The 15,642-nt window shown below is 44.6% G+C and overlaps 1 long non-coding RNA gene across 1 annotated transcript in view; it reads right to left on the bottom strand.

Moving 5' to 3' along the window:
- LOC130390895 (uncharacterized) overlaps positions 1 to 9,518 on the bottom strand; it is a 58,141-nt gene extending 48,623 nt beyond the window's left edge. Inside the window, exon 1 of the long non-coding RNA XR_008896829.1 lies at positions 9,195 to 9,518. This is a non-coding gene — a long non-coding RNA (uncharacterized LOC130390895). The remainder of the gene's footprint in view (positions 1 to 9,194) is intronic.
- Positions 9,519 to 15,642: the final 6,124 nt, after the last annotated feature.

Here is a 15,642-nt window from a genome sequence, read left to right as displayed (position 1 = left end):
TTAAGATAAGCACAAGTGATGGTGTCATAACGGGAGATAATCAACTATTCCATTAAGATAAGGATAGAAATTGCCCCCTCTGGAGGGCTAATTTTCACAGTGCTTGTACAGCACTTGTTCACAATCTCGTTCATTAAATAGACATTAAAGGGCAAGGGTTCTTTTTCAAAATCAAGACAGCCAGACCAATATTGTTTCAATGCCGTGTGATAAACTTGCAACCGGATCGTTTGGTGTCTGTCGTTTTCCATCAGGTTTGTTTTCGTCTGCGGCGAGTGCTCGTATTTCATTTCATATTTTAGAATAATCACGTCTGTCCGTTTCTCTGTGGCTCAAACCGCAGAGAACTCTATGAATCACTGCTACAGAGACAGTCGGTATCTTCCTCTGCTTTATATGGCCTCTCTGCCTGAATGTTTGACTAGCTCAAACCGGATCTACGTAGGAATAACGTTGGGGAAGGGAATATCGAGACAGAGTAACATCTTAAAGATTAATGGAACACCTCGCTTCAGCAGGCCTGACATACTGACAAGGGATCTCCTGCTCCGACGGCCGCACTACGTCACTGGAGGCTCTTAAAGTCCCATTCTCTGCCAACAGATAGAAATGGGAGTGTGTGTCTACGTCTGTGAGGTAGGCTGACAGCAGGGAGAGAGACGGCGAAAAAAAAAAGGTGACTCCGTTTTGCACCGCTCGGTTTGCGGCGGTTTGACCGGGTTCCGATCATGGGGCCATCACTTCCTATTTTTAATTGTGTCGCGAAAGGAAGCCGAGGTGTTTCATTAGTCTCGTACAGGAGCCCTCGTAGTAGAGCGTCAAGAAGATGAGACGAGTGCGCAGATCATGACAGTCGCTCTGAAGCTAAAGCTCACGGCCGGACCTGGGGTTTGCCCGGTGTTGGAGGGGACGCAGCCATGCTGCACCGTCAGCAGGTTCTGTTCCGCGGTGTCGTCGTGACGACGCCTCAGCGCGGGGCAGTTAGACTGATTGGCCAACTGCTGGTGACAGGATCCTGTAGCATAGCTCTTATGCAAATTCTCTCTCTCTTTCTCTCTCCTGACCGACGCTTGCAAAAGTGAGAAGCATAGATGGCTCGATGGCTCGATATAGATGAATGGAAGCCAAGCTCCAAATCGATACAGTCAAGCGGGCAAAGGGTTATCATGGAGGCTAAACCCTGTGCGCTCTCCTCCCCCAAAACGAAACGTCCATATTAAGCCCAGCGTTAGCATGGCTAGCCCAGTGTTTACCCAGCTTCCTCTGGCTGGGAGGGAGCACTGCAAGGAGGACTGGGTAGACAGTGCAGCCCAATCTAATTGGCTGTCAGATGAAACACTTTGTCTTCTGTCAACGCGGATCAACTGCAGATCAATACAGCCGACCCAAAAGGAGACGCCGAGCGAGGGAACGGCTGAATGCGTGTGTAAATTCTTATGCATACAAATGTGTGAATATGGCCGTGTGTGAGTGTGTGTGTGGGGGGGGGGGGGGGAGTGTGTGTGTGGGCGTGTGTGTGTGTGGTGTGTGCATATCATGTATCTGGGGTTATCCGTCTGCATCTTCAAGTAAAAATGCATGTTTGGATGAAGGATGGGTGAGGATGTGTAATGTGTATGAGTGAGTGCGTGTGGTTGTGGTTGTGTGCGTGTGCGGCGGGTGTGGGTGGGTGTGTGCGCGGGTGCCGGTGTGTGCATGTACGTGCGTGTGCGTGTATGTGCTGGGGTTATGCCAGATTATCTGTTATACCTGCGGCTGAAGGGAAGACAGACGAGATAATGGTTATTGTCATTATGTTGACATGCAAAGATGCACACTTAATGCTCTTACGTTACACATGGCATGCAACAAACAAGAGTGTGTGCGTTTTTTTTTTACATTTGCATCTCCAAACAATCCAACGCGAGCCGCAGCGGGCTGACAGACATGTCTGGCATCTGCCAAGTGGAGGGTTAACAGTGGGTGGACTCAAGCCGGAAAACCTCATTAAGTTTTAATTCCTCTCTGTATCCTATTTCTATAATGGGGAATTGATTTTTACTTAGTGCACTGGACCAGAAATAATTCTATTTCAAATCATTTTATTCTCCTCTGTTTCTCTTTGTGTGTGTGCATGTGTGGGTGTGTGGGTGTTTAAATACGTGTGTGTGTTTATGTGTCTCTGTGCCCCCCACACATAGGCGAGCCAGTAATGCCTTTTCCTTAATCCATTTGGAGGGAGAAAGAGGGCCATTCCTTGAACACACACAGATTGTTCTTGCTTTTCGTGGACGCAAGGGTTGCATTCATTTCCCCAGACTACAGGCTTTACTTTCTTTCTGCCGTTATATAAACAAATGATATGTTCACGATAATCAATCTTGAGCAAACTGCAATAATGGACAATGCAGCACAATATGCCCTACTTTAGCATATTGCCTGTTAATTTAAAAGCCATAACATGTCATAATTACTACAAATTAATTTGACTTGACTGAAAACAATGTAGAGTAATGATGGGGACTGGGATTAGTGCGAAATATACTTTCAACATCATAGTTTATAGTTTATTAGTTTATTTCATCCAAGCCTGAATCATTCCTCTCCTGAGTGTGGGGCCTGTATGACTTGTCATCGTCTTAAACACCCTCTCCACACGGAGCAGTTCTGGGTGTCTGTGGAATCCATGCCAAGCCTCGCTGGGACCTGCCGCACTACCTCCTCCCACGTCTCACTCAGTCTTCCTGATCTCTTCTCAGAGGGCACCTCCATTTTTCTTAGATGCGCGAACCAGCCAGTGCCGCACTCAACGTGGCTGAACCACCTCAGTCTGTTTGTTCGCAGAACTACGTCCACGGGGGGAAAGTACATTACCAACTCTAATAACAAATAATATAGTATCCTTCAAAATACAAAACGAAACAAATGACAAACTCAATTCAATATCTACAGCACCATTAGCGGTAACCAGAGAAACTCTAAAACCACTTATGTTCAAACAATTAAGTAGTACCATCCTAATGGAACTGAAACAGTAATGGTATTGTCAAATTAATTTGATGAAATAAATGAATAATTTCTACCTCAGGGCTACGTTTGCATTTATTCTTTAGTTGACTGTTGGCATTAATTTACCAAAAAGATGCGGCAGAACTTCCCAAACTTAACCATCTCAACTCGGCACAGCTGTCATAATATTAAGAGAAGGCCAAAATTAACAATAAATTAACACAGTGCTGATCGGGTATTAAAAAACATAAGAGATAAATATCTGTATTGTATCGAGTCGACTACAAACGTATCAGTATAGTTTGTTAGGAAAAATGTGGAGAAGTATATTCAAAGACACAGGAGTTTTAGGGGTGTGGTCTATAGCCACTTCCTCCAGTTCCAAAACACTGCAGCATCCTTCTGTCGCCACGCGAGTGTACTCTGATTGGTCACCAAGTAGCTACCTAGCCACGAATCAGCTTGATTCAGCTTGAAGAGTCGAAGGAAATAAATCCACTTGATTGACCTGAGATTGCAATGGATTGCATGGCACTGTATTTTCTGATGCTTTAATGCACACCTTGATAACCCCTTATAACTAAATAAATCAGAAATGACTGATTTCTGTTAAGATAAGTTGAGAATGCTTTCTTTCTACGCCAACGTCGCCGCCACATGACGTCCGCCCAACCTCTAGCCGATCGCTGCATACACAAAGGTGCCTTTGTTTTCTTCCAGATGTCGTCGTCGTCGTTGGATGATATTGATCCTGCTTACCGTACGAGTGAGGACTCTTAGGGGCATGACAGGAGGTATCCTTCACACAATCAATCCTGATGCGTTTAACGCCGGCCACCGTCCCCCTTATCGGCCCTTTACCCTCAACGGGGAGCGGGGAGCCCTTCACAGGCACCGAGCAGCCGCGAGCGCCGCACCTCAAGGAACTAGGCTGCTAGGAGACTAATATACTGCCGCCATAATAGATTCCCCCCGGCATATTATATTATGATCGACTGGAATTCATATTCCGCCGTTTTATCAAATCCACAGTGTTCATGGCTGCTCTAGAGAGCCCTGGCCCTGCTCCTGCTTCCACATTTCCCTTTCCATATTAAAAACGCACCGCCGCTATTCCTCTCTGTCCCCCGTCTTTCAGGTCTTTCTTTTCCCCCCTCTTCCCATACTTGACATTTCTTCTCTCAATGGCAATTTTCTTTTTACTATCATGAAACCTTAATTCATGCCGCGTTATTATTATTGTTGAGCATGGCGATACTGCATATCCATGATGCGCCGGCTAGATGAAAGAGGCCCACGAAGAGCATCGTAAACAACTATTCAATGGACTCTCATCTGGGCTCTCTTCAATCCATTCCTCATGCCTCCCTCTCCGTCCCCTGCTGCTGACCTCCCAGTCCCACAGCCCAGAGAGAAGAAGAAAGAGGAAGAGCGAAAGAGACAGAGGAGCTCTTATTAAGTCTGAACTTCTCCGAGCCCCCTTGCATCTTCCAACAACTTGACTCTGCTCTGCTTCAGCCTCCCCCGGCTCGCTACCCTTCGCTCCCCTGGCTGCATCCTCGCAGGCCATACCCAATTTCACCGGCTGGATCCACCTACCTAGCTTCCACACGCGGGCTAGAGAGCGCTTCTCCTGGGATCCCAAAGCAATAACACGGCGTCGGAGGCAAAATAAAATAATCTAATCTAATGCAGTGGATGATCTGACTTGTCTAACCCTGCTTATTTCTTAATTTATTAGACATGGGAGTGAGGAGAGAAGTGAGCGAGTCCAGCTCTTCGCTTTACTTTTCTTTTTTACCCCTGAGACGTTTTCAAGAGATACTGTTTATTGCTTTGGGTTTTTACTTGCCGTTGTCAGACTTCTAATCTGTTTTTCAGCTATCGAATAAAGAAAGAGGTGCGCTTAAGAGATCTTTGAGTTTGAGTTGACTCAACCCCGTTTGTCCAAATTACTTCACCTTCCTTTCTTAACTGTTATTACATCCCCACAAAGTGGCGTTTTACGTCTACAAAGAAAACAGGGCATTGCTTTGTATCGTAACAGATATAGTTATGCAATCTCTTTACTTATTGCAAAGGTGTCCCAAGGCCTGAGACTAATTGGAACAATAATTGGCAGCCAAAAGTGTAATGAATAAAAGTACAAATAAAGAGGCAATCACTGTGGCATTCTTTCCCAGATGGATTGGTAAATCCGGCAGGGCTTTCCTCAAATACAAACAAATTTAAATGAAAAAGCAAGTAAATGTACTCAAACACATTTTGTCTGGCTAAACTAACTTTATTTAACACTGCTGGGTGTGTCTGATTAGACAATCTGTTATCCTAAGGTCCAGTAATTTGGCAACACTGAAAGCATAAATAGCTATTACAATACTATAAAATATGATATTGCATTACACTAACAATGTAATGTATCACACTACACCGTACAAGTTTGGTTGCATTGGAAACCTGGATGCTCGATTGGAATTCCAATGCATGAGATTGTTCATTTAAAACATTAAAAAGAACACGATACTCCTACACAGCAGAGAACCGACCTAGCGTGGTCCTCAGTGGTCCCAAGTAGGACAGTAGGGGTGCACTCACACTAGGCCATCTGGCCGTGGCCGTTTTAGAACCTAACCGTGCTCAAATCTGCCAGTGTGAGTGTGGCCAGTCTGGCCAGGCCGTGCCAATTTGGCCACTTGGGAGAGGTGTGCTGCTACGGAACGGGCCGCTACGGTACAGATGCTAATGAGCCGACACACGCACGCGCACGGCTACGCAACCTGAGCTGGATGACGTATAGTCAATGCGACGACCACGGACATAATAACGGCGACAAGCCTTCATTCCCATTAAACGGTAAACATATATCCAAATAAGCAACAGACTCAGCAAAGTGCGAACTGTGTTCTCTGTGTTGTTGTCCATTGTTAAAACTCTGACTGGCGGCAGACTTTATTATGGTCCATGCAGCGGACGCTTGGTGATGACGTATTACGACGTGATGACGTATGTACAAGAGCCTACCGTGGCTAGGCCACAGTTGCGACGGCCAACGGCCACGGCCAGATGGCCTAGTGTGAGTGCAGGCCAGAGAACAATGGGGCCAGTTGAGCACGGTTAGGTGTGAAAACGGCCACACGGCCACGGCCAGATGGCCTAGTGTGAGTGCACCCTAGGATCACATTCTCAGTCTTCACATTCTGTATTGGGTCAGGCGGGTGCCATATGGAGTGTGCCTTGAGCCGGGGAGTCTATTGTGGGATCTTGTTAGCGGGCCAACACATCAACCAGCAGGGTGGGACGTGCATAATACGCTCCTTCGGTGGAAATGGAGTTGGCACGTGAGAGGTTCTGTCGTCAGACGTCACGAGAGGGGAAGCATCGGCGTTTGGAAAATAGATAATGACACATTGGATTAATGACACATCAATAATCTCTCCCCATTAGGGTGCCTTCCCCCCCTCGTCTATCACTGTGTACATGTTTGTTATGCATTGTGCCGCCGCCGCTACAGAGTGCCTGACAAGAGGCATCAATTAAGACGCTAGCGCAGTCTGGGAGCAAACGGAAAGTACTATTAGTGTAATTCAGCATGTGACAAGGAATCTGTCTCCACAGCGTGTAGCTTTGCTATCTACACACAGGAACGTGACTTGCGGGTAAAAATGCATTCTCTGCAAATGGGAACGTATCCCTTCAGGGGCAGGAGAGCAACAGTATCTGGGTGGAAAAATCGAACAGATACTTAGATTGTGATTACAGGGGTAGAGGGATTGTTTGGAACCAATAAAAGACTGAACAGCAATTTTGTTTGACCTTGCAACTCTAATGAGCTTCATAGTATCTAGTCATTTCCTGTTTATTTTCCGCGGGTAATGAGAAGGAAACTTAAACAGAAGAAACACCGGAATGTTGAAATTATTTTTGAAATGTCTTCAGCCTTATTTCTGTGAGTGTTGACTGGTTGATGGTGCTGTAGCATTAGGTCATGGCCCTGGTCTCTCCTCAGCAGACGTGTGTTCACTGTGCCCCACACATCCTGTGGTTTAATGCACTCATATCCTCCCAATGAAATCTAAAACACTTAAGCTACTCAATGCAGTCGGGAGCCCTCTGTGTTTGTGTGCTTAAGAGTGTGCGTGCAAGTGTGAGCATATGTGTGTGTTCCCGGTGCAGAGCGATCATAAACAACAAATATCTCAAGTTCTGAACCGATCCGTGCCTGATATGTTCTTCAGTTAAAAAAAACAGCCTTTATTACCCGCCTCAAAAATGTTTGAAGCGTTTAGGATTCCTAATGGAGTAAATAAAGACACTGAACAGCAACGCACATTGTTGAGTGGAATGTGGATGTGCCTGTGTGTGTGTGTGGCTGTGCGTGTGTGCGTGCGTGTGTATCTGCCACTGCGTATCCCTGGACTGTATCCCATTCTACCCCCCACGGTAACTCAATTGAACACTAAACTTTCTTCTGCCTGGCCCGGTCGCTGGAGAGAGTTAATAGTATATGCTGAGCGATATTGAGCCAGGGACCAGCCGACGGGAAGGGGCGAGGCCGGGGCGGGCTGACGACGGCCTGGCCGGGACACAGGCAGACGGCAGACAAGACAGAGAGGCTGATAAAGAAACGGATCGCAGAGACAGCGGGGAGACTCGGATAATCAATTATTCAGCTCAGCGCTAGGATTTCCTGGAATGGACGCGCTGCGCTGCCGTGCGCGAGGCGTGCCCTCTGTACAGTGTGACTCCCGGGGTGCTGCTGGGGGTTTTGTAAAAAAAAAAAAAAAATGGAAACTGTTGTGTGCCATGAACCTAATATCACCCCGGTCTGCCTTTACCACCGCAACTAGTACCCCCGCGTGGATAGCAGCCAAGGGCAACCACACACACACACACACACACACACACACACACACACACACACACACACACACACACACACACACACACACACACACACACACACACACACACACACACACACACACACACACACACACACACACACACACACACACACACACACACACCTTCATCCCTCCTAACGACGTTTGTATTAGTGTTTGTGCTGTTTGTGTTTGACGTAATCTCTTATTGTTTAACATGTCAGAATAACCAGTTAACTATATAAACAGCTAATTTGATCACCCCCTAAAATATATCAAAACATTTATTTTCCATTTGTTTGTATTTCTGCTGTCTTCATGATTTCAAGTCTTTCATATTTCACAATTAAATATTTCACGGCACTATTAAGTATGTCAAGGGAATTGCAATAAGCTATTTAATCATCCTTTGTTTTCCAACCAGCTTTTAAAAGAAAACATAGTTAGTTGCAAATGTTATTTATTTTGGTTTGCATGGAAGCACAGGTAATGAACTAGTCCAATTGTACGATGTCGGCTGAGGACCCAGCCAGGAGGAGGTGTCAGAGTAGTTGTTAAGTAGACAGCCAGGCTAGCTTTCACAGCCTCATGACACACTAGTTGTTTTCTGTTGGTTTTCGCTGTAATATTTCCTTTCCATTGGAAGGCATGAAATAAACTACTTATTAAGACAAGCTTTTCTGGAGAAGGGAGTCGACATCAGTCCTCCCCTCTGCCTCGTTATCTTATTTATCTATTCGTTTTTTGTGCGCATCACACACACACAGACACACACCCCCCCCCCCCCCCCCCCCCCCACACACACACACACACACACACACACACACACACACACACAGGGGAGACAGCACACAACAGAGCGATTTTCAGCAGCCCCTGCAGACTCGGCCACAGTGCCGCGGCCCTAGTCTCTCCAATGTGGGTCACTGAGTCTTGTCAGTGGGCCCATTAGCAGCGGCATGGCGGCCCCGTGCAAGACCAGCACAGACTCAGAGGAGACTCAGCCTTCTCACCCCTGCAGTGCATCCACAACACAACACGCTACAGAGCCCAGACACACGCCTCCACACACAGGACCTGCTGCTATGAGCCCTTCGCCCTTCCACTCTGTCTACCTATTCCCAGCTCACAAGGGGACGGCAATGGGAAGGACTGGGAGGACTGGTCCGGGTAGGACTGGTACTGGTAGGACTGGTCGAGGTTGGTCACGACCCCACTGGTATATTCAAAACGGTTCTTTGTCTAAGCATGATTCGAGACACATAAGTGGTAACAAAACAGCTGGCAGGCAACTAGCTTCCGGCTACGTGTGCAGTGACTCACCTGGGTTCCTGGCGAGCTCTGGTCCTTCTCTCTTGTTGAGGGATAGCCCAAGCGTTGGGGTAAACGATAGCCTGTCCCGTTCGGTCATTGTTTATATATATAACAGACGAACACTTGACAGACATACACGACAAAGGAGTGGTCGCGTTCCCAGTAGGAATCCTTAATCCTGGTACTGTCCTTGTATGAGGGCGATTAGGTTTTACAAAGTCTTGTGGTTTCTGAGTGTAACCAAGTCTGGGCACCATGCTGTCTATCCAGACACCATCTTGCTTCTGTCCGCCATCTTGGATCCCTCAGGTGACCAAAATCAAGGCCAATCAAGGGAGCCACTCCCACAGTTAGCACGACAACCAGTTACCCCCTAGCTTAACATTACCCAACAGTAGGATCGTGACAGTAGGACAGAGACTCAGACTTCAGACCTTTATTATAATGTTTATAATGAGTTTATCTGTATTTTATCTTGACAAAAGTTTTTAGTCTAACCATTATAGGATCAATATTATAATCCCAGTATTTTATTATTGAGAACATAAATTGGTCATATTTAATGTAAACAAAATGGTAATTTTGTAGCAATATCATATTATCATTATGGTTTAAATTTCCAATAATATATAATGAATATTATGTTTACAATATATATCGGGGGAATACTCGATTCTAATTGGCTGCAGGGTGTGCAACCCCTGATATACGGACAACTGCTAAGTAGTTCCAGTCAAATTGTCTGTTCAGCATTCAAAACGAGAGCTGGTAATTTGTGAAAAATGCATTAAACTGTAATCAGAAAACGATGTTAAATGATATAGACCCTATAGTATCTGTGGTATAAAGGCTGGGACGAATTTCAAATAATAAATATGTACACTTTATGTTGAAAGTATAGACCGTCGCGATTCCCATTGAAACGACTGGCGCGGCGATTCGGTCTTCAAAACGAGAGCTGGTTAATTGTGAAAAGTGAATTCAACTGTAATCAAACAACACGGTTATAGACCCTAAAGTATCTCTGGTATAAAGGCTGGGACGAATTTCGAATTATAAATATGTACAGTGGATAACTTTAGCTCTCTGGCGCATAGCTGAGCGAACTAGAATACCTCCCGTTGCCAAGTAGTAGCAATGGTCTGTCCTATATACTGGAGGAGTGAACAACGTTTCCGTTGCATAAGAACCTTACGGGAGGGTAATGATTGTTCCAGGTATTAGTCAAACCCTCAGGCGTTACCAGGGAAACAAAGTTATGGCTTTTGAAAAAACTTGATATTTGGATTGTAAAACGCATGAAAATATAAATGAATGGTCTGAATTTATTTTCTTCGGCAAGTGACCGTGGTAGAAGCGGGATAATGCCCTTCGAAGTGTCCATTATCAGGAATGAATGGACTTTGCGGGGGCAAGCGTCCTCCGCTGAAGCTCCTCTAAAGCTCCTATGTTCCCTCCATCTATGGAGATCTGTGCTTCATGTACCTGCACACATTCTGACATTTCAAATCCGTTGCAGGTTTAATGGAGCAGCTCCATCCCTGCTCACCTCAGAGGGAGATAGGGTGGGCGGCGGGATGGGGGGAACCCTGCATCCCCAATGGGAGTACAACATGCAGAGATGATGCAAAGGACATTTGCATTCATTTATTTAAGAGACACTTATATGCAAACTGGCTTAGAAGTAAGGTTTACGACATACAATATTGGAGCACCTACACTACAGAATGGACGTCCGCCCACGTTCCAGCAGCGACCACATGACTGCAGGAGAAGCATAAGAATGCAAAATCAACGTCTGTTCCGAGATTAAATGGCACCCCCAATACGATGCCATACAGAAACAGCTTTATAGAATATAGAATCCATACCCAGAGAACAGACCACTGTGAACATTAGTCCTGGGGAAAATAGCCTCCAGAGAGCCAAGGGCCGTCGAACCGAGTTCTCCAAGCCTACAGTGTAAATGTAGGGTCAATGGAAAACTGAAAACATGGCCCGTTGCCCCTTTTCCTCTGTGGCTGCGTTCTGAACCGTTCTGTCTATCCCTGCGCTGTGTTCTTCCCAGGGTTTATTTATTTTCTATCTTTGCTCATATCTGCTCACCTCCTCGGAACAACTCTTTCGCAGTTTGATCATGCATGCACTCCTAGGAGCTTTAGCCTAGTTGTTTGAGCATTTCATAGCCCTTTTTATACTCCTGGATATATATAATTCATCAACGGATAAATGTTTTAAATGGCATCATTTGGTTTGGGTAAATATGTTTGTTCATTTTTTTTCTTGAGGGATTTAAAGTGGAGTAGGCCCATGCTCTTTTGCTGTGGTTTACAGTTGTCATGTGATGCGGATATGAGGAAAGAGACATTTTTTATAAATACATGATTAAATACATAAAAGCATCAAAGACACCTGATTTTAGATGCCAGTTAAAACATGTCTTATCTAAAATGATGACAAATTATGAAATACAATTTTACAATTTGGTTGTCAGTTAGAGTTAAGAGGATTTTTCTTTAAATGCATCAAACATACTTATAACCTTGTTATCACCGAATGCAAACCACAGGGATAGCCCCAACCATTGATGGAACACTGAAATCTCAGTTGAGCCGTTTAAGTTGACACGTATTAGCAACAAAATATATATAAGAGCATTCTACCACAGGTAGTTCCAACTAAGTACCCAAACCTAGCAAATCTAAAAACGCAAGGGCATTAACAGTAAACACAAATGTAAAAGCCACAACAAATAAACGAATGACTAATAATACAAACAAGGACGGAGGGGAGACGTCCAGGACAAGAGACTCACACTTTGACAAGACTGACAACAAGATGAGCAATGAAAGGTGGGTGGGGAAGTAGGCAGACAGGTAGTGGGTATCCAGGTAGGTAGGCAGACAGGTAGTCGGTTATCAGGTAGGTAGGTAGGCAGACAGGTAGTAGATTATCAGGTAGGTAGGCAGACAGGTAGTAGATTATCAGGTAGGAAGGTAGGCAGACGGGTAGTAGGTTAACAGGTAGGTAGGTAGGCAGACGGGTAGTAGGTTAACAGGTAGGTAGGCAGACAGGTAGTAGGTCATCATGTAGGTAGGTAGGTAGGCAGACAGGTAGCAGGTCATCATGTAGGTAGGTAGGCAGACGGGTAGTAGGTTAACAGGTAGGTAGGTAGGCAGACGGGTAGTAGGTTAACAGGTAGGTAGGTAGGCAGACGGGTAGTAGGTTATCAGGTAGGTAGGTAGGCAGACGGGTAGTAGGTTAACAGGTAGGTAGGCAGACAGGTAGTAGGTCATCATGTAGGTAGGTAGGTAGGTAGGCAGACAGGTAGTAGGTCATCATGTAGGTAGGTAGGTAGGCAGATAGTTAGACAGCTAGGTAGCTTGGTTATATACAAGTAAATACATATGCAGGTATATGTATCTTTGGTCCTGATGATAACCACAGCCTTCTCAACGTCTTATACGTCCCAATGCAGGATAGCATCTTGATTAAATGGAGTTTGATATCCCATCCTTGTGCTGGGTGGTAAATCATATATGGAAATAGGTCTATCTAATTAGATAATCCAATGATACGATTTGAGATCATTTTCAACATGGGTCTAATTTTGAACTTCATTGCGTGGAAGTCAAATGGGTGTAATAAATATCAGAATAAAATAATTTCTGTCCTCTTGCCTATTTCTTATGTCTCCATAAAAGTGGGGAAGTTTATTAAGCTGGCAATTAGGATTTCATTAAAATCTATAAATGGAGGACCATTTATAGTGGATGAATTATCATAGCCATCTTAACACACTGTCTCCAGGGTAGATTAGGATCGTCTGATTATCACACTCTCTTCTTTCATACACGCACGCAGGCACACAAGCCAACCCGCGCATACAGGCAGGCACACACATGCACTCGAACACATGCACACGCACACGCACGCACACATATATCTATAGATGAAATATGCTTGGTCTCTTTTTCAAAGGTGATCAGCTTACTCTGTCATATTGAACCAGATCCATCGTGGCGCCACACGTTTCCCGGACGACCTGCTGGTCCTGGCTTTGGAAAAAAGAAAAGGTCTGCATTGCACGCATGCTCTGTGCCAATCACAATGGACCCAATTACATTTCCCACCCGAGCCCTCTCAATGCGTGGAAACACTCGCACCCCCCCAGGTGCACACATACACACACACACACACACACACACACACACACACACACACACACACACACACACACACACACACACACACACACACACACACACTAAACAGGCAAACACAGACGCAGCAACCAACACACACACACTCGCACACATTTCGTAGACAATACGTCACTGACAGGATCCCTGAAACAGAAGCCGGTATTAATATTTGATCATTCTGCCTTCATTGATGACCGCAGACCAGAAATCATTTGAATGGCGGTTTGTAACCATCATGTTTTCCTCTACGGTGTGTGTGTGACTAAATGAGTCTGCATGCAAGGTTGTAGTTTATTCTCGACTAATTTACCGAACTCTAGACGCACATCCTAAAGAAAGCAATGGTTATGCTTCTATTAGTCGAGACATGGAACAGGTTAAGGCAGGGATGGGCAACTTTCATGATAAAGAGGGCCACATTTTTCATCATAACCATCGGAGGGCCACATGACTGCACACTTCAACTAAACGTGAGCTGAGAGAAGCTACACAATTTTGAATTTGGTAGATATGATTTCCTGTATTCTGGTGTATTTTGGGGATGGCCACTACCTAAAAAATCATCCAGAATCATAACCTATGTACGGTATGTTAATTGAACTAACCCTAACCCAATTGAACCAGCCACATGAATGGTCAGTATTTTTATCAGTGCAAAGGGCTCACATACATCATCATTCAATGAAGTCAAAAAACTGATAAACAGTGGCCCAACATTAAGTGCAACAACTCAATGAACTCAAACCCAACAAGCAGTTGTAGTAGTTGTAGTGGCGACTTAAGTGGATATCTTTAATGACTGATATCGCTTCTAAGCAAACTAGACGCATGGGTTAGCCTTCGAATTCTATGAATTCTTCTCATCTTTCCTGACCGAGTTTTCTGTAACTCGATCAATTATTATTATTCTTTTTTTTTTCTTTTTTTCTTTTTTTATTATGTGCGGGTCTGACTGAGTGAGGATGCGGGCCGCACTGATTGCCCATCCCTGGGTTAAGGCATGTCACATGTTAAGACATGTCACAGGGTTAGACATGTCACAGGGAATGTATGTGGAAGTGCTTGCATGCTAAACTCAGGCCAGTGCTGCTCGATAACACTAAGGTTTCACTGTGACTTAATCGCGCAGTGACACCCAGCGTTCACACGGACCAACGTGCTCGCGCAGGCCTCCTACGCTGACCTTTCCTCATGAATAACGTCAACATCATCATCATCATCATCATACAAGCTGCCCATGAAATAGCTTAACGATGAAAAAATCGACAGGATTTCTAACTAGCAAGACCTTGGATATTTAGTTTGATTCCATTTTGTGGGCCAAGGTTTATGCACTCAATCTGCAACAAAATATATCTAAAAAATGTATAAATTATTTCAGGCATTACCAATTGTATGACTAATTGATTCTTAGCTTACATTTAATTCAATACACATCTACAATACAGAACAACAGCTATAATAAAGCTATAAATATCTATATTTTAGTTAAAGGGGAGTTATTGGTGTAGCAGCAGACTTACTGTGAGTGGGTTCTTAAACTGTACCATAATGAAGATTAATTAGGGTGGAGCTAATACTCCCATATGGAAACGCATTGTACAACCGTTCTTAAATTGTTTCCATGCAGTCATTCCCACCTCAAGGCATTGCCTCCACCCCATGCAGTTTGGCCAAAAAAAATAGAATATATATGTAGCCAAAAATACATATAAAACCAACAAAAATGAAATGAATAAATATCCCTTCCATAATACTCAAACACAACCATTAATATGTCACTGTAAACTTCAATATAACAATCTTCAAGCAACACCCAAACAAACAAAACTGCTGAAAGGATATTAGGTCGTATTTCATTTTTTTTTTAAAGTCTGGTTTGATCCTGATTTAAATGTTAAATATTGTGGCTATGACGCCCCAGCGGTATTTACCAGTGCTATCTGTGGGTGGAAAGACATGTCACCCGTGCCAGAACAAAACACTTTCTGTATGAAAGGAAATGGGCTGACAAATAAAGAGTCATTTTCCATTTCATGTTTGTTTGTGAAGCACCTTCTCACAAGTGTCATACATCTATTTCTGTCTAGTAGATGATGGACGCAGCTCACTCATACAAGGACTCCGGAGTGATAAAAGCCTGCGCTAGCAGCCAGTGGACAACAGCTCCACACGCGCCACAACATGCAGGAGAGACTGGCCGTGTTAATCACTGAACTAACAGAACCCACTGAACTCACTTAACCCACTGA

This window comes from Gadus chalcogrammus, chromosome 10 (assembly GCF_026213295.1).
Source record: "Gadus chalcogrammus isolate NIFS_2021 chromosome 10, NIFS_Gcha_1.0, whole genome shotgun sequence".
NCBI classification, from domain to species: domain Eukaryota; kingdom Metazoa; phylum Chordata; class Actinopteri; order Gadiformes; family Gadidae; genus Gadus; species Gadus chalcogrammus.
The sequence above is the reverse complement of the archived record's forward strand: the minus strand, read 5'-3'. Positions and strand labels throughout refer to the sequence as shown.